At 43.0% G+C, this 19,414-nt stretch overlaps 1 protein-coding gene across 2 annotated transcripts in view; it reads right to left on the bottom strand.

The window, feature by feature from the left end:
- GALNT1 (polypeptide N-acetylgalactosaminyltransferase 1) overlaps window positions 1-18,736 on the bottom strand; it is a 236,347-nt gene extending 217,611 nt beyond the window's left edge. The window contains exons 1-2 of one of the 2 annotated variants that reach the window (XM_068236665.1): window positions 18,549-18,736; window positions 14,909-15,093 (exon numbers count right to left, since the gene is read on the bottom strand). The gene's annotated coding sequence lies outside the window, so the exon portion shown is untranslated. The remainder of the gene's footprint in view (window positions 1-14,908; window positions 15,094-18,548) is intronic. The other variant, XM_068236664.1, reaches the window with a different exon arrangement.
- Between the last annotated feature and the right edge of the window lie 678 nt (window positions 18,737-19,414).

Consider the following 19,414-nt stretch of genomic DNA (forward strand, 5'->3'; position numbering starts at 1 on the left):
GTTCTCAGATATTCAATGTGAGAATACAGTATGGATAGATAGATAGGAGATATTTAATAATAGTTTTATGCATTTAACTCAGGGATGTTTGATAGCATCCTTCCAGCTATTCTCTAAATTCATCACAGCAACAAAATTAGTTTTAATATCAACCCAGAAAAAAAAACGAGAAAAAAAAAAACAGCATGCCTTTTTTGAAAATGTCAGCCAGCATCAAGAGTAAAATCTTACGGCATAAACATTTACTGACTGACCACAAAAGACAAGTCATGTTCAGCCCATGTCCCATCTCCGTGTGACATTCAGCAGTTGGCCTTCACTTGTTAGTCACACATATGGGCAAACTACGGAAACCAGCTAATAGCTGCTGTGAACAAATACTACTGCAAAACACACCTCCTCCCAGATGTGCAAACCTCCGATTTAAGCCTGCACAAGTGGAATTTGTACCCAGATGAAAAACAGCTTCATGGTCTGTGTGCCATTTCAGCTCAAAGGTGGGGGCAGGGACATCAATGATGTTCACATTTCCTGTAAGTAAAATGTGATAACCTCCTATACTAGAATCCCCCCACCCCTTTCTGTGATCTCACAGTGAACTGGTCACTAGCATTAAACTTCTCATGAATCATCAGGTCTCATCTTGTGAGTTTTGCAATTGCTATTTCAATTACACGCACAGAAAGAAAAGGAGAAATGAAGCACAAGTGGAAGTTCTGGAAAGCATTCAGTACAGTAGAATCCCTTTATAATAAACTCCAAGGGACCAGCTATCAGAATTAGTTATACATTGTATATTTCTACAGACACAGTTGCTGGGACATAAGGAATGAGTTTACTATATCCAGAGGTTTGCTATACAGTATCAGAGTTTACTACAAAGATATTCCACTGTATAAAACAAAGGGAACTTGAGATTAGAGCTCTAGGGTCAGTAGAGTGGAGAATACTCTTCAAGATTGGACTGCTGACATTCAAATCCCTGCACAATCTGGGCCATGTATACATGAACGACTTGCTGAAGCTGCACCACACCTCTCACAACCTCAGATCAGCAAGTTCTATAAACTTGGTCACTCCCAGAGTGCACCTCAAAAAATCTGGAGACAGAGCCTTCTGTCATGCTGCCCCTACTCTTTGGAACTCCCTACCACACCCAGTAAAGACAGCACCATCCCTGGAGCTATTCAAATCCAGACTGAAAAGCCACCTGTTTAGCCTGGCATTTCCAGATTTATAAAATTCTTCCTCTGTATCACGATGGTCGGAGCCATGCTTATGCGCTTTGAGTCCCACGGGAGAAAAGCGCTTTACAAATATTTGTTGTTGTTGTTGTTGTTGTTGTAGGGTCAGCAAAAAAAAAAAAACATCCAAACGCCAACTCCTCAGTTTATGAAACCACACAATAATGTTGTCTCCACAGCCCTGCTTGAGAAGAGGTTACCCAAATTAAAGAGTACTTGGCAAATATCATTAAAAACTGCATACCTAGACCTTGTTTCCCCCTTGTGGACTAGTGCAGTTTTGATGATTTAGCCATGTCCCTTTTTAATCAAAAATAAATGACACCTTAGTGATATATAAATCTCGAGAAAGAGGGGAGGGGGGTCCCTGGACATTTGAGCCCTTTTCCACTAGAGCGATTGCTGAATCGCAAATCACTAGCGATTTTAAAATCGCTAGGGTTTGCTAAATAACATAGGAATTGCGGTAGGCAATTTCCACTACCGCAATTTGATTTTTTGCAAAAGTGCGATCGCGTCGAGGAGCGATTTTGCTATGCTATGCATAGATTGCTAGTGGAAAAGGGCCTAGATATTTCTTTACGTTTTTCTCCCCAGGAATTGTTTCATTTTCTGTATATTATAAAGAGGGAAAAAGAAGAAATCAATGGTAAAGATACACGGTTTCTCCATTTTCAACCATTAGGGTTGTAATTTTTTTTTTTTTTTTTTTTTTTTTTTCAAGTGCAATTATAAATAAAAACACACAAAATATATTGACCATTTATCCCATACATCATAAAACATACCGCAAGTTGTGTTGATACAATCTATTGAAATGATTTTTCATTTTGAAATAAAAGGTTACAGTATATTTTTCTGCATTATGTATTTTTTCTCATAGTAATGCAATAATTAAAACATTTTTAAAAGCATAAAGGAGGGGTAAAAAAAAAAAAGGTTTATGGATAATGTAATTAGTTTAGTTTCTTAATTACACAGGGGTACAATCTCAACAGCGAGTCCGGTATAGGAGGTTAAACAGTGTTTTTAATGAAAACTATTGTTGCATCACCATTCCATGGGTCTCTTTTTAGTGCCCAGATTAAAAGTTGCTTCTTGTTTATAGCTTCTCCTGTGTTATGTTCCCTTATAGTCACACATATGGTATGCATTCCTTATAGTACCCCTGAGCTGTGCCTCCTTATTTTGCCTGACTGTTTACTGGTTCCCTTTTCACATTTAGTTTTCCCAGGTGGTCTAATGGTAATCCCCCGCCCCTTGCCCTGGTGGTCTATTGGTCCCCACCCTTTCTTATAGCTTGTTCTAGTACTCTAGTGGTTTCTTCCCATGGGGTCTAGTGCCTCCCCCCCTCCCCCATATCTTTCCCTGGCAGTGTAGTGCCACACACCTTATAGGACTTCCTCTGAGGTCTAGAGGTGCCCCTGTTCCCATTTATAACTTTCGCTGATAGTCTAGTGGGCCACCCTTATCCCTGGTAGCATGGTGCCCACCCTGAACCTTATAGGATTTTCCTGGTAGCCTAGTGGCATCACCTTCCTCCCTTATAATTTTCCCTGGTAGTCTAGTAGTCTCTCCCAATCCCCTTTCAGAGATCCGCAACAGGAAGTGATTTTTTTGTAAGTATCCTCTCACTTCTCCCCATTCTTGCTTAGATCATGGCACTCCTGAGGCTTGTACTGTTGCTGACCTTCTGTATTGCGTCTACAGGATGCCGGCTTGATGGCATTGTCAAGCCAGGACTGATGCTGTGTACACACTGAGATTTTCTGGCCGATTTACTGTTAGAGCGATTCATTCCAACATGTCCGATTTGCTTTCCGATCGATTGGAAACATAGCAAGGAAATGAGCGGCGCTACTTAAAAACAGACTAGTGCCTACCTGCAAAAGAGTGCAAGCCCCACTTGTGGGGTCGAATACACACCGAGCATACACATGACCTGTCTACCACTGGAGGAGGATGTTGGTTTCCATTAACAGCTTGCATGCAACCTATTAAGTACTCGTCCCTCCCACTGCGAAGAAGTCAATCCTCCATGGGAGGGGCCTAACACTAACTAAATCCTAACCTATGTATATGCATAGCCTGGGTGCGGCTAATCAAATAAAATCGAAAATTGAAAATTGATCCATTGGAAAGCAAATCGGACATGTTGGAATTAATCAATCTGACAGTAAATCGGCCAGAAAATCTCAGTGTGTACCCAGCATCAGTGCCTACAAGTACAGGAGGCAGGCTGCTGTAAGAGCCACATGAGAGCCAAATTGCCACAAGAACATGGAGAGGTGACAGGATACTTACCAGCATTGCTTCCTGCTACCTATTGCTGCAAAATGAGAAGGAAGGGGGGCACGGGAGCACCCCAAGGCTGTGTCCTGTCCCTGCTGCTGTTCTCCCTTTATACAAATAAAAACTGCAGACCAACGGTGGACTCTGTCAAGGTCATTAAGTTAGCTGATGACATCACCATTGTCAGCCGTGTCACCGTGGACAACGTCAAGGCATATTGCCAGCAAGTGGAGAGAATATGCCATTGGTGTAAAGAGAACAGGCTGTTGCTCAACACTGCCAAAGATCAGCGTTGAGCTAATCTTTAACTTTAGGAAGTTGACTCCCACCCCACCTCCAATATACATTGATGGCACTGAGGTGGCCAGAGTAACCTGCACCCGCCTCCTGGGCACTACCATCTCCAGCAATCTCAGCTGGAAGCCCAACATCACCGCCACCCAGCAGAAAGCCCAGCAGAGCCAGCTCAGGAAATTCAGTATAGCCCAAGAGATTCTGACAAGTGTTTACACTGCCACCACTGCTACACTGAATCCTCTGCTCTTCCATCTTGGTCTGGTATGCTGGGGCAACCACCAATGAAAGGCACAATCTACAGAGGGTCATCAGGTCGGCGGGGAGGATCATTGGAAGACCCCTTCCCTCACTTGTCCTCCTATACAACACCAGACTACGTTCAGGAGCAATGCGTAGTGCCAATGATCCCACCCAGGTCACGGCTTCTTCAGTCTGCTCCCTTCAGGCCAGAGACTTCGGGGCATCTCCACCAGGACTGCTAGGCACAGGAACTCTTTCTTCCCCTCGGCTGTCAGCCTCTTAAACACCCTCCACATACTCCCCAACGTTAAAGGACAACTGAAGTGAGAGGTAAATGGAGGCTGTCATATTTATTTCTTTTTAAACTATACCAGTTGCCTGGCAGTGCTCCTGTTCTGTTTGGCTGTAGTAATTACTGAATCACACCTGAAGCAAGCAAGCAGATAAACTTGTCAGATCTGACAAAGTCAGAAACAGCGGATCTGCTGCATGCTTGTTTGGGGTCTGTGGCTAAAAGAATTAGAGGATCAGAAGGCCAGCCAGGCAACTGGTATTGCTTAAAAGGAAATAAATATGGCAGCCTTCATATCCCTCTTACTTCAGTTATCCTTTAAAGGAGTTCTGTGGGGGGATTCTTAGGAGAAAAACTGACACTTACCTTGGGCTTCTATCAGCCTTCTGCAGCGGTAATGTCCCACGCCGTCCTCCTCCCATTTTCCGCCACCGGCCCCGGTCTAGCGCGGCATGGGATCCAACTGCGGCTGCGCTACAGTGGCCGCGCACCCGCTCGCTTCCGCCTGCGTCATCGGAAGCTTACTGCGCAAGCGCAGTACAAGAAACCGTTGTACTGCGCCTGCGCAGTAAGCCTCAGATGACGCGAGCGGAGGAGCGGCGGCGCGCATTAGTCGTCTGTGTGACAGACGAATAATAGCCCGGTGCCGGCTGCGGGGAACGGCGGATGGGAGCAGGACGGCGTGGGACATTACCGCTGAAGGGGGCTGATAGAAGCCCCAGGTAAGTGGCAGTTTTTCTCCTCAGAAACCCCCACAGAACCCCTTTAAGCTGAGTGGCCAACTGGCCTACCTCCCACAAGACTAAACTGCTCGAACTTTCTTGGTGCACAGTTTGAATTGTTCCCTATGATGTATACGGTTTTCTCTGCTCTGTCATAAAGCATGTTGTCTGCCTATTTATCCATCTATTTACCTCCGTCCTCTATTTGAGCTACGTATTGCGCCAAAACCAATTCCGGGCAGGACCAAGTAATGCTTGGCAACATAAAATAAAATGGATTCTGATTCTGGGGAAAACAGAACACCAGGGCGTGTTACTTTGGTTAGTCCAACAGATGTGCCACAAGGTGATGAGCACAGGAACATCTGCAATAGAGACTAATATTCACATCCTTCCTCCAAAACTGGAGGCAGACAGGACATAAATATATATTGTAGCGATGGTAACAAGTGGTTAATAAAGAGGTAGGTACATGCTGTGATGTTGAAAAACACCAGTAAAGAGTACTTCTCGTTTTGCTGCAATGTGCAGAGAAGAGGGAGGTCTATGAAACAAGCTGCTCTATCACAGTAAAATCTGATGTGTGCTGTGACAGAATTGCTAGAGCTTCCTCAATATAGTAACACGATTTATAGACATAAAATGGGTAGCACCTGGTAAAGACAAAAACAAAAGATATTCATGACATGAAGGATAAAAAGTAGGTTAAAAAATTGACAATTTGAAATAAAGGCAACACATTATTTAGTCTCACTTGTAAAGTCATTGCAGATGAACTTAAAAAGCCTATTTTCCTTTTGCTGTAACTTAACATTTAAACTGAAACCATTAGTTCTGTAGAAAACATTTCTAACAGGCAGATGCTAAAGTTGTACAGCTTTAAAAAGACAAAGAGCAAAGAGGAAATGATTATGTATTGCGAAACCTGGACTACGTATCACCAGTTCACTTAGGCTGAAACAAGCTTCATTCCGTTTATCTCAAGAAACATAAAATCAGCAGCAATGATTATGCCTCAACTTGTATATTAACAGGGCCCATGAAACACATCCACACTTAGAATTGCATCGGCTCTTAATATGAGTCTTTGCAGAAATGGTTTTTATGGGTTACAATGACTAAAGAACCTTTTATATGCATTTTTGAAAAAGAATGCCTTTCTTCGCAAAGAGCAATGAGGCAGAATTTAGCAGAACCAGCAAGGGGGAAAAAAAAAGGAGCACAATTTGAGCAGATGACGGTAACAACAAATCAAACCCCAGCTGTATTCGGAATAGGACAGCGATGGGTTAATCTCTGCACTGCTCTCGCTTTGCACTTGTCTTGATAAACAGGCTTCAGTGTGTGCAAAACATGTATGAAATGTACAAGCACTATACAAACCATCCCTATAAAAGGGCACACCTGAGCTAAACATGGCTTGGGGAATAACTGAAGGAGCTCCAACAATAATAAGACAATGGTAATTTTGGTCACCTTCCCTGCTATAGAACATGAACATATTCAGGCTCTCCTGAGCTCTGGTGGGTGTTGGACTTCCAAATATGGAAATCAAGCCACATGAGTTCATATGAAATGGCTAGCAATCATATTCCAGTTGGATTCCTCAGACCCAATAGGTCACAGCAGTGCAAGTGAAATCTGTCAGCAGACTGATCAGGGGTAGCTGCCATCTGAGCAGCTTCAAGGAGTTACCATTTACCCTTACAGTTTCTACAGCTTCAAGGAGTGTCACAAGCTAAAGTATACAATGCAGTGTTCTCCCCAGGCTCTTTTAGCTGGGTGCTCCACCCAGCTAATTTTGGTGAGCACCCGGCTGTCATTAGCACTCCTCCTCTTATGCTGTAAGCAGACTTGTGCTGAACCTTCATTCCCTCAATTTTCATGCCACCCGGCTGGAAAAAAATTACTGGAGAGAACACTGCAATAGAAACAGTGAAGGGCCAGGCACCTCTGGTACTCTCCCAGGGATTATCTATACCTCATGTTATACTGAGTCCATGACTCAAAACCATTACATCCCTCATGGCAACCTTAATACACTTACATGACAACACCCCCCCCCCCCCCACTCCATATTACTCAGACATTACATTACAAATGTCAATTTTATGCAAATTTATTCAGCTTTGAAATAGACCAAATGCAGCAGTTGCTGCACTGGACTGGACTAATTCCACGTTGCATTAAGTTGTATAACACCATAACATTTGCATCAGCTCCGAATGATTCACATCTCACTGACCATTAGTGCTAAGCCCCCTGTATTAGACAGCTTGCACCCTATGCACACTACACCAACACTGCACTCACGCGCCTCACTTTACCAGCCTACATTATATAGGTGCCGCCAAATGACACTCCCATATTTTATCTTTACCCAACATCCCCACACATTAAACTGAACACACATTACAGTATTATGGACCTACCCTTAGTATCCAGATTACTCCCTCAAATATTACAGTACACTTATCCATTCCACATTACATCCTTCATATGGCAAACTACACCCTCTCTCATCTAAAATATCTACTTAACCATTTACGGACATCCTAACGTATTAAAACGTCATGCTTACCGCTATTAACGGCAACATGACGTTTTAATACGTCGCGCGTTCCCGCCGTGTGTGCGCCGCTACCGCCGCTGTTTCCGTCGGGATCCCGTGCTGGGTGATTAGGGAAGAAGACCGAACGGTCCTCTACCCAATCGCAGTGCCTGGAGTGAATGGACGAGACCGTGAACAGCGGCTACGTCCATTCACAAAAACAGGAAATGTAATTATTAAATAAAGTGTAAAAAAAAATAAAAAAAAAAATGAACACTTCCTATAACGTGTTCACTTCATCTTGTGGCCAAAAAGTATATTACACCTACAAAATACATACATTTTCAAGTACATACACATCATTAATAAAATTATACTTCCCACCCCAAAAAAAAAACCACTTGGGGGGGGGGGGGGGGGGGGGGGGGGGAATTCAGCTTAAAAAAATAAATAAATAAAAAGTTGCCTTAGGGACTCAGCTTTTTTAATCTATTTTTAATGGGGGAAAATTAATTTATTACATAGGGGCTTGTAATTATGGCCAGAACAAAAAAAAAAAATAGAACAGAAAAATAACACTTATATTTCAAAATAATATACTGTCGCCATACATTGTGATAGGGACATAATTTAAACAGTTTAATAATCAGGACAACTTGGCAAATAAAACGCGTTTGTTTTATCCACAGGAGAATGTTTAATTTTAAAACTATAATGGCTGAAAACTGAGAAATAATGATTTTTTTCTCTTTTTTTTTCTGTTTTTCTCATTAAAAACGCATTTAGAATAAAAAATTCCTAGCAAAATGTATTATCCACAGAAAGCCTAATTAGTGGCGGAAAAAACGAGGTATAGATCATTTTCTTGTGATAAGTAGTAATAAAGTTATTGGGGAATAAAAAGGAGGAGCACTGACAACTGAAAATTGCTCTGGTCCGTTAGGATAAAAACCCTTGGGGGTGAACTGGTTAAAGTTTGTGTACATAGTTTACTCCTTCTAAAACATAGATTTAGTAACATTGTACACTAAAGACTGAACCACTGATAGTCACCTTTCGTTAGCTCATTCTCCAGTTGGTCAGATAGGTACAAGAAGCTGCATCAACCCCTCCAATTAGCTGCTGCAACACAGACTCCAGTTTGGCAAACAAACTGTTTAGTACTGCTGGTGGTCATATAGTCCAAACCATTAGGTAGGGAACACATACATGATGAAAATTTAAATCAAACCTGAAGCAAAATATAAGCGATAAAACAGATACTTACCTAGGTAGAGCAAAGCTCTGGATCCTCCAGAGGCTTCCTGTGTTCTCCTTGGCCCTGCTTACCAGGACCCACTTTTAGTCCACGGACATGCTCCCCTTCTTGCCTGAGTACGGCTGAACTGCACCTGTGCGAGTATGCCGCACCCGGTCATGAACGATCGGCTTCAGCTTACTGAACAGGCATGGCCATATTCCCGCAGATGCACATTTTTCTGTCTAGGATGCATCATTTCCTCCAAACTGCATTCCGCTTGGGTTTAGACCAGTCCATATAAGCAGGAGCTGCATCTACGTGGCCCGAGTCAAATGTGTATGCAATTTATAATATGCATCATTTTGGAGAAATAGCATCTCACTAATCAGTTGCACTAGCCACATAACTACTGTGCTGCCTCTAACTTCCTGTTGGGGCTCACAGCTCTGCATCCACAACTCACACACACGCATCCAAAATGTGAATTGGACACTACTTTAATTGCACCATACTGGAATTCTGATCATTAACGTACTGACTGTTGCTGAATACAATTAAACAGATTACGCCAACTCTGCAGAAAAAAAAATCCCCTCCAGGTCAGTACATTGTCAGAACTTCAGCAAGCAATGCAAAACCCTACATGCTTCTACTCTGATGATCTGATAAAAAGCCATTATAGCCACATTGACCTTAACTCGGGAGGGAAAGAAAATGTCTAAACTACAAGATATGTATAGAGGGAAGTATGGAATGATGTATTTCCATAATCAGATGCTTCTTTCACATTTAAAATTACAAAGTATTGGAATACTGGTAATTAAAAAAAACATATGGGCTGTTCAATAAGGGCTGTTTCGATCAGAGTTTTGTATTTGTATTGCAGGTGCTTTGCTGATCACAACAGCACCATATTTATCATGGGAGTGGTGGTGCTCCTTTTCCACCGATTGATTCAAACACAGAGCTATGTTTTTGTTTTGTTTCTAATTTCCCCGTCTTAATTCTGTTTTGGTAAGGAATCATCAGATATCTCAATCACTCCATGGATACAAAGGATCACACTAGAGTCTAGGTGCACAAAACAATTGCTTTAATATAAACCAGGGAAAAAAAAAAAAAAGGATCGCATTGCAGTGGTTGTGATGGTTACAAGATTTGTATCTTAAAGGGAACCTGAAGCAAGAAAAATTATTTAACCACTTCAGCCTAACTGGACGAAAATTTTCATCCAGTTAGGCTGCGCGCACTCACGCAGGTCGCGCGTGCTCCCGCGCCCCCCCCTCCGTGCGCGCCCCCGCTGCTGGCCGTTAGCCCACCGATCAGTGAAAGGGATTATAAATCCCTTTCGCTGATCGGACCCCCCTGGAGAAAAGCCGACAGCGTCTCTACAGACGCTGCGGCTTTTCTGAGCTCTGGTCTCCTTTCTTCTGCCTGGGAGCGAGATCGATCGCTCCCAGGACTTTTTGACTTTGGCCATCTTGTGGCCAAATAGCAAATTACACCAAAAACACACTGTGTTAAATAAATACATTTTAATACATTAAAAAACCCCTGTTTACCTCCCACACCAAAAAAATACCCACATACAAGTTTAAATAAATAAAATAAAAAAAATTACAATAATAAAAAAATATATATATATATAGTTACCTAAGGGTCTGAACTTTTTAAATATGCATGTCAAAGGAGTATATCAATATGATTTATTAAATTATGGGCTTCTAAATAGTGATGGGCGCAAATGAAAAAAATGCACCTTTATTTCCACATTGAATATCGGTGCCATACATTGTTATAGGGACATAATTTAAATGGTGTAATAAGCGGGACAAATTGGTAAATAAAGTACATAGGTTTTAATTATGGTAGCATGTATTAATTTCAAACTATAAGGGCCAAAAGCTGAGGAATAATGATTTTTTTCCATTTCTTTCTTAATATTCCTGTTAAAATGGATTTACAATAAATTAATTCTCAGCAAAATGTATCACCCACAGAAAGCCTAATTGGTAGCGAAAAAAACAAGATATAGATCCATTCATTGTGCCGAGTAGTGATAGTTATTAGCAAATGAATGGGAGGTGAAAGTTGCTCAGATGCAAAAAAATGTCAACCCTGTGGGCTTAAGTGGTTAAAATAAACACATGACGTAGCTACAAATGAATATTACATACTAAACTCACTGTCAGTTCCTCTCAGAAGCTCATCCTTTTCTTCTTACAGTGACCCCTTCCAGTTCTGACAAGATTTTGTCAGAACTGAAATACACCAGTTGCTGTCAGTTACAACTGAATGTGCAAGGTAATGTCCATGTTTCCCTATGGCTCAAGCGGGTGATATTACAGTTTAACAGTGTGCTGACCAGGAAGCTGTTATGGGATAATGGCCATTTTTAAAATGGAGGACAGAGAATTCCATTGATCACAGTGGACAAATGGGACGCAGGAGGGACGAAAGAGATCAAGAAGTAGACTACACAGGAAGTAAGTATGACCTGTGTATGATTATTTTGACTTTTTATTTTCAGTTCAGGTTCAGAGACTGTAACCAAGAATTTAAATTCATCCCATTCAGTAGCGGATACCCCCTTTACCATGAGAAATCTTTTCCTTTTCACAAACATATCATCAGGGGGCTCTGTATGGCTGATATTGTGGTGAAACCCCTCCCACAGTGTGATGTCAAGACCATGGTTCTGACATCACACTGTGAGAGTTTGTTGCATTGTGGGAAAATAACAGCTGTTTCCAACTGCAAAAAAAGCAAGCAACATCTCCTTCCACAGACATCACCTGCCAGCAGTAAACATGTCACCATATGAAAATGTCAGAATGTAAATCAGGGAGAGCAACGATTTTACAATGGGAAATCGCTGACAATCATTTATACATAATTATTGTAAAAACGAAGCACCTTTTTTATTGCATTATTTTCATTGGAGTTCCTCTTTAAGCTGGCCATACACTATTCAATTATCAATTTGGTTTTCAATCGATAGTACAATCAATATTATGATCAATTATTTTATGCCTGACTAAAAACCAGCATTGCTGATCTTTTGACCCATTTTAACCCCCAATATCAATCATAACACAAAAATCGAGTGATAATTGCACCCGCTAAATGAAATTTAGTCAAGGCGGCCAGTAAAGACAGCCTCTGACAAGAAGCCAGCATGTGTACAACAGTCCCTGCTCTCTATCAGCAGCTTTCCCACCAATCTGCCAGGCAGATCGATTCACCCGAGCGAAGTCAGAGAGCATGGTGTTCCCCACTTACCCTGCCCAAGGAAAATGCTATGAGCAAGCAGTTACGTGCTACTGCAAAGACCGTGCGTGTGCCTATGCAGTGGGGCAATGCTCCTACACAGCCAGGAGCGTGGCTGAGGGCTCGTTTCCACTATCGCGAATCTGCATGCGTCCAACGCATGCAGATCCGCACATGTAATACAAGTGGATGGGCCTGTTTCCACTGTAGCGTTGTTGAGGTGCGTTTTTTTCAGCGTGAAAAAAACGCACAAAAGAGCCAACGATTTCGCCTGCGTCGGGAATCCGTGCGAATCGCCGCTAATGTATTTAATAGTAAAAACGCATGCGTTTGTTACATGCGTTTTTACCCGCGATTTCGCACCTTTTTCAATTTTATTTAGCCCTGGCAGTGTCATGGTTAATTTCGCATGGCACCCTGCCATGCGAAATCGCATGCGAAATCGCGGGTAAAAACGCATGTGGAAACGCATCCGCATGCGTTTTTACAAGCGTCGGAATGCGGCCGAAATCGCGTCGCAACAGTGGGAACGAGCCCTAAGCAAAGATATTAAGCAAGCTCGTGTCCAATATGCACCCTGCATGTATTTGGAGAGTTTAGCCTGTCTAATTCCCCCTCATCTGTAATTTGATCTCACTGCCTCGGCAGAGCAGCTAATATGTAAACATGTGATGTTAATCAAATGTCTGCTTCTGTGAAAGAACTGCACACTGCAGATTTATTGCAGGATCTGCATCAGCTGTAACAAAGTAATGTTTTTCTTTTAAGGTTATTATGCAGTTGTGTATCTTTTAAAACAGAGAGGAGGTTCTGAGTTCAGGTCCACTTTAACTCCTTCCCTCAGGTTTTACTTGAGATGTACTTTTACACTGTATTGAGGGATATCTACTTGCAGTGCAAGCTTGCTGAGAGACCAATTCTGCTTTAACTTCTGATACATAGAAGCCAGTCCTAAATGTGTCCAAATAGAAATATAAACCTTTGGCAATACTTTCTAAGTGGATATCTACAAACCATATAGATATTTAAAATTTACCTCATTTCCTCTGCAAAATTTTAGAAATTTAGAGAGCAAAAGACACGAAAAAGATGTGAATCCTGGAAAGTGAGTTACTTTTTCTATACTTCAAAGATAAATGTGTGAATTTTTGATATTCTGCTTAAGATACTAACCTTGCCAAGAATAAGGCTCACAGTAATCCCCAGCCCTCCTACCTAGCCCAGCTGTCAAGTTGATAGATGTCCGTGCATCTTTGGGACCATTCATCCACCTCAGCATTTCTAATCACTGGAATTATGGGAAAGGTAAGGGCTCGTTTCCACTGTTGCGGTGCGGAATCGCCTGGATTCCACCGTGGACGAAATCGCATGCGGATGCCTTTCCGCATGCTGTTTTCCCCGCGATTCCGCATGCGATTTCGCATGGCTAAGAAGCAGGCGAATTTAACCATGTCACTGCCTGTGTAAATTGTCTTAGCAGTACATGCGAAATCACACGCGAAATCGCGGGGAAAACCGCATGACAAAGCCCCATGCGATTTCCCTAATAAAAGCATTGCGGGCAATTCGCCCACATTCCAGCCGCACGCGAAATCTGACGGCTCTGCCGTGCAGATTTCCCCCGCACACCAAAACGCACCCGCACAACGCACAAGTGGAAACAATCCCATCCACTTGTAGTGACTATGCGAATCCGCATGCGGTGCCTGCATGCGGATTCGCTATAGTGGAAACGAGCCCTTAAAAAAGGTACAACACCACACTCCATACCTAACTGGCAAGCATGAGGAGCCTTCCTGGTGAAGAAATGGTCCAGTTTTATTCCTGCACTAAGTTTAATGCCCTTCACAGTGCTGCTTTCAGTCTTAAACTTTTAATACATCATCAGCCTTGCAAACTTAAAGTGAGCTTGAACTCTCAGTGTCTTTTATAAATAAAATGAAGTTATATTTCTCCTCTGAGCCAGGATTTATATACATCTCTCATACATACACACTAGCACAAGGATGCTAGGTACACATGATCCAACTTCCCGTCAGATCGACAGGTCTAACCAATTATTTCCAACTTGACCGGTCTGCTCCTGTACAGGATTGATTCTGTGAAGTAATAACCTGAAAATGTATATGGTTATGGAGCAGGAGCACATACACACAATGCATCTTCCCATCGATCTGACAGGAAATCGCATTGTGTGTACTTAGCATGGAGTTTTCTCAGTTGGAAGCAATAGCACACTCCCTGTACTGCCCTCCCTGTCTCCAAGTAAACCCTGTTATCTCAAGAGATGCTTATAGACAGAAATGTACTGTTTAGGGTTAAGCCGTGTACACAGGCTAAGAGGGGGATGGCCTGTATACAGCTGCCCCTAGTGTAATTTTAAGACTTGCCATGCAAGATCTTTGTGCAACAGCTGAAAACTAGTGCATTGTTCTCCTCACCCAACCTGCCGGATTCCACTCTTCCCTACCTTGCAGCGTCATCCCTCATCCCCTCTGCATTAAACAGTACATGTCAGATCCCATGACACTGACAATACATTCTGTAGCTCTAGTGAGCTAGGGTAGCTGCAATGTGCTATATTAAGGGAGGGATCACACTTGCATCTGCGGAAATCGCAGACAATTCCCTGCAAGCGGTTTGCCACACAATTGTAGGATTTGTAGGGTTCTTGGTTTGTTTTTAATAGCCACCATTGATTTCTACTGATAATTGCATGCATTGTGCAGGAAAGTAGTGCAGTTGTATTTTTTTACTTACGCTATGCAGAATCGGCTATGCCTCTAGAAAACACAGCATGCATTTTTTTCTCTGTGGCAAAACGCTGTGGATTTGCTCAAGTGTACTGCTGGGAATACACGGGTCGATTCTGAGTCATTTAGATGGCTCGATAGATAATTTCCAACACGTCCGATCTCCCGCCCAATCGTTTCGCCACTACAATTCTGCATGGAGGACAATGAAAAAAGATAAGAAAAACGAGAGGAAGATAAGAGAATTGTCTGCAGAATCGAGCGGCAAAATATCGAGCCGTGTATGCCCAGCATAACCCCTGCCTCAAACAAAGTTAGATATGTAAAACATAGAAGATATTAAATCAAGTCATAGAATGTTTAATACAGGTCTCCTTCAAAACAGGAAGGAACTTTTAACACAACTCAATTAGAAAATGAATGGTGTATCATTCACATTTACAGTAAAGCTCAGTTCACATTTGTTTTAAAAACGTATCCGTGGCTCCATTGTTGGGCCCGGACCAAAACCGAAGCCACGGATGCTAATGTTAAAAATAGCAGCAGTCTTCACACAATTTAAAAACTGATCCATGGGCGGTCTGGGGGATCCAGCTTGAAAACTCTAAACCGAGGGTCCGGATTTGCAGGGGTTTTTTTTTAACACAGGCCCCAGATACATGGAGGGGTAGTGAAAGGAAAACGGATCTCCCTCTACACAGAGAACTTTTGCACACAAAACAGAGGCAAAAGCGGATTGCCTACTGCCTGCTCCTCCCCTCAGCATCATCTCTTATCCAATAGAAACACACATGAAGAAAGGACATACGTTTAAATGGACTGGAAACATATGCTACAAAAAAGGACAACATTTTGAAAAACTGATTTGCATCAGTTTTTAGAAAAATGGATCCGTTTGAAACAGATCCGATCTCCAACTGGACAAGAGCAGACCGAGCCTAAATTTTTTTTTTTTTTTTTTTTTTTTAACTCACGTGGCGTTTTCCACTTTACATGGCTGTAAAGTGTGAATATGTACTTACATGTGAACAAATTCCTAGCAAATGTGCAACAAGAACAGACGAGGTTTTTGCTCAACTTCACTTGTCCTATTCAAAGTCATGCCAATCAAAAGTAAATAATACAGGTACAGTCTTCTCCTCAGAATTTTTTTCAGCTGGGTGGCATGAAAAAGTAGCCGGGTGGCATGAAGTAGCCGGGTGGGGCAAGATGAGAGAAGGCAGGGCCGGTGCTTCTCTGTACAACTCTGCTTACAGCAGATAAGGAGTTGAGCAGATGACAGCCGGGTGCTCACCAAAACTAGCCGGGTGCAGCACACGGCTGAAAGAGCCTGGGGAAAACACTGAGGTACTATGACGTTTTCAAATCTGCAAGATGACTTTTTGAAATTAGAAATGGTGCAAATCAACATTTATTTGTCCTTACTTTTCGAGGACGCTAATCTATCATCCTACCTAATAAAACGCAAGTGTCTCTGCATGCCATGAACCGGTGTGTCTTTTTTTTGTTGTGCACATGTGCAGGGAGGGACGCAGAGACACTAAGGAGGTTGCTGGGGGAATGACGCAGCTTGCAAAGGAGGACGGGGCCAGGAGGGGCAGGCGTGTGCGCACATGCGCGCAGCGGATGAGCGCGACAGACCTAGCCCGTTTTTAAACGGGCTAAGGTCATTAGTTCCATATATTTACTAATTAAAGCAAATCATACAAGCACTAGGAGTTTCATTTATTTAACAAAACAAGGTTAAATGTGCTTATACTGCAGCAATATTCAGTAGCTCCTTTCAAGATGTACCCAAATCTACATTCTACTTTAATGGTTATGTATTTTAGTTAGATGAAAAAACACAATCTATGTGAATCATACACATTTACTTTCTTCGTATTGGTTGTGTTCACAAAAAAAAGCAACACAATTTAAAAACCTCATACTTTGCAGCATGATGAATAATTAAATACCAGTAACTAGAAATAATATTTCCTCAGCTCCAAAACTGGTCATATGATGCGACTAGTACAGGCATTTCTTGCAACAATCAGCCCATACAGAATAAATAACACTATCATTATCATAGAGAAAACATTTGCCAACGCAGTTCAGCAATATCTGACTATTCCCTGAGAAAAAAGGAAAAAAAAAAAAAAAGGAAGAAGAACAAAGCATTCATGTACACATGTCATTAACACCCATTGGCTGAATGGGAAGTAAGCTTGTCACAAGTCTCAGAGGAACTTGAATCATTCAAGGGCAGGCAAATGTCTCTTCTACTGTCATTCTTAGTAAGACCGTGACATATGTATAGTTATCCTTATTGTCAAAGCTTTTGAAACCATGCATATTTGTGCATGATGTAAACATAAATGTAGTATACAGGTTGGGCCATACATTTCTCAATTGTGCTTCTGCACAAAACATGGAATACTAACCCCAGAATGCCCATCAAGCAAAAAGTCTGCACTGCGTGTTAATATCTACAATTCCTTCATTCCTGATAAACCACAAGCTAATGGCAAATACCACTTAAGAATACAGGAATATTATTGGTTTCCAAGACATGGGGGAAGACCGGATTGGAGGGGAACACAACCAGGACCGGGGCATGGCCAAAAGGAATTGGACTAAGAAAATCAGGTAGGACAGGGGCATAGGGGACATTGGAAAAAGTAAAAAACAAAAATTATGGAAAACACAATGCAAAGGGAGAGAGGCAGACAGGACAGAAGAGAGAGGGAGAAGACAGCAGTACAGGAGCTTGAGAGGAGGTATTCAGGCAGGCAGTCTAGCCAGGAGCTTGAGAGAGGGAGGAGGGAGGCAGGGCAGGAGCTTGAGAGGGGTAGGAGGTACAGACACTTCAGAGAAAGAGGAAGGTAAGAAGCCAGGGTAGGGACTTCAGAGAAAAGGGAAGGTAAGTACCCCAGGCAGGGATTTCAGAGAAAAGGGAAGGTAAGTACCCAGGGCAGGGACTTCAGAGAGGGAGGCAGGCAAGAAGCCAGGACAGTGAATTTAGAGAGGAGGTCATGCAAGAAAGTGGCTTGAATTAAATAAAAATACAGGGCAGGAGGATTGAGGAAGGCAGGCTGGTTGGCAAGGATCTTGAGAAAGAGAGGAGGGGCATGGACTTGTGGGAGGGACTAAGGCAGGGCATGGACTTGTGGGAGGGACTAAGGCAGGGCATGGACTTGTGGGAGGGACTAAGGCAGGGCATGGACTTGTGGGAGGGACTAAGGCAGACTAGGCAGAGACATGGGGAGTAAAGGAGGAATGACCGGGTGCATAGAAGATGATATTCAGGCAAGACAGAGTCATAAGAGAAGGGCCAACAAAGCAGGAGAATTGAAGACAGGGCAATGAATGAGGAACAGAGAAAGGCAGGTAGGGTGCAGAAGGGAAGCAGGCAGGATCACGAGGGGTGTAAGTAGGAGAGGAGCATGAGGGAGGCAGGCAGGCAGTAAAGGAGCAGCAAAATGCCCACAGCCAGCCTGTGATGAGTGCAGTGACAAGACAGAGGAATCTCAGTCACTATGCGCAGCGCTGACTGGACGCGGCATCTAGCAGTATGTGACAGTGATGGGTAACACATAATAGAGAAAGCACTTTCAGGACTCTTCCAAACAAACGTCACTTCAGCCAGACAGAGCTTCGCTCACCCGTCACTCTGCTCCCGCCGCTCCGCCATGCTACGTCCTCCAGCAGCCAAACACCCTCATCATATCCACAGGAGCGCAGACCGGTTCCCGCAGCACAGATCCTCCGCACTCCTTTCCCACTGTCTTCCCGTCCCCCCCGTACGGAGCGCCCCACAGGACACACTACCTCCACCCGTCCTAGCAACGCATCATAGGATCACACGCTCACATATCCTCCTCCAATGGGCGGGCATAGAGCTAGCCTCATCGTCACTACGGTCCTGCCTGACCCCCTGCTACGAAGGAGGCGGCGGGTGTGACGTCACACAGAACGCCAGTGTGAAGGCGATTGGCTGTGATAGGGAAGTGTGCTCTGTGCTGTGGAACATAACGGCTAGAAGTCAGAGCACATCTGTATAGGACGCGGGCTGTACTGGAGACAGCTATGCGCGAAAAGTGGTGGGCTTCCCTTCACCCTCATGCCTACAGTGCAGGGTTATGAGCTGCCACCTCTTCCCTGATGTGACTCTGTCAGCCACAGTGCACACATACAAACAGGCAGCTAGCCAGTAAGCTTCTTTGCTGCACTGATTGGATTATTTTCTTACTGAAATTCTCACACGTATGAATTTTGGACACCGTTGCGGATTGGATCGATTGAAGTAAAAAAACAAAACACGTTTTAGTGCTATTTAACAGAGTACCTAGATAAAAGTATTTACATTTCCAAGAGAGCCTTCAGGTGGTAGGGCTCAGACTTATCCTCTGATTTGGTGAAGAACTGTAGTATTGCTTGAATATGCTAATGTCCGACTCCTTGCTGAAAGCAATTTAGTCAAACAGGTCAGAATGTTCTGCATTCGGAAAGTCCTGAATGCATATGCACT

The sequence above is a fragment of the Hyperolius riggenbachi genome, chromosome 5 (assembly GCF_040937935.1).
Source record: "Hyperolius riggenbachi isolate aHypRig1 chromosome 5, aHypRig1.pri, whole genome shotgun sequence".
NCBI classification, from domain to species: Eukaryota; Metazoa; Chordata; class Amphibia; order Anura; family Hyperoliidae; genus Hyperolius; species Hyperolius riggenbachi.